This window comes from Tupaia chinensis, unplaced genomic scaffold, assembly GCF_000334495.1.
Source record: "Tupaia chinensis unplaced genomic scaffold, TupChi_1.0 Scaffold000559_1, whole genome shotgun sequence".
NCBI lineage: Eukaryota > Metazoa > Chordata > Mammalia > Scandentia > Tupaiidae > Tupaia > Tupaia belangeri.
The window spans coordinates 182,437-182,990 of NW_006160071.1; positions in this window are offsets into that span (position 1 = coordinate 182,437).

Here is a 554-nt window from a genome sequence, read left to right on the forward strand (position 1 = left end):
GGGAGGACTCACAGAAAGGCCTGTTCCTCTGTTAACAGCACTCTGACACCAACCCAGGAATCTACAGTTCTCTGAGGACATCAACTGGGTGTCCTGCAATTTATGTACTCGTTTTTACAATGATCTATTTAATTTCAGCTATAGGGTACATGTGCTCACCAGAGAGAGAGAGAGAGAGAAAGCAAGCCGCCAGGTCGGGATTTGAATCACAGTCGGCTACGTGGAAGTCCAGCACCCTAACCACCATGCCACCTGCTGACCCTGTCTTGCAGTTTAATTCAGGCCTGACTACCCACAGTTACTCTCAGTTCCTCCGTTGCGGGCTGGGTCCCCAGGCTGCCTGCCCCTTCATAGCTAATTGCCCATTGCAAGCAGTGTCTTCCCAGGGCTCCCTCGCTTCTGTCCCACCTGGCTACAGACTGGGGTCCCCATGCCTCTTTCCTCAGTTTTAGTCACTTGCTCTAATAACTCACAGAACTCAGGGACACTCTCTACGTAGGTTTCTCGGTTCGTCATAACGGTTTGTTGTAAAGACTACAGAGGAATAGCTGGGT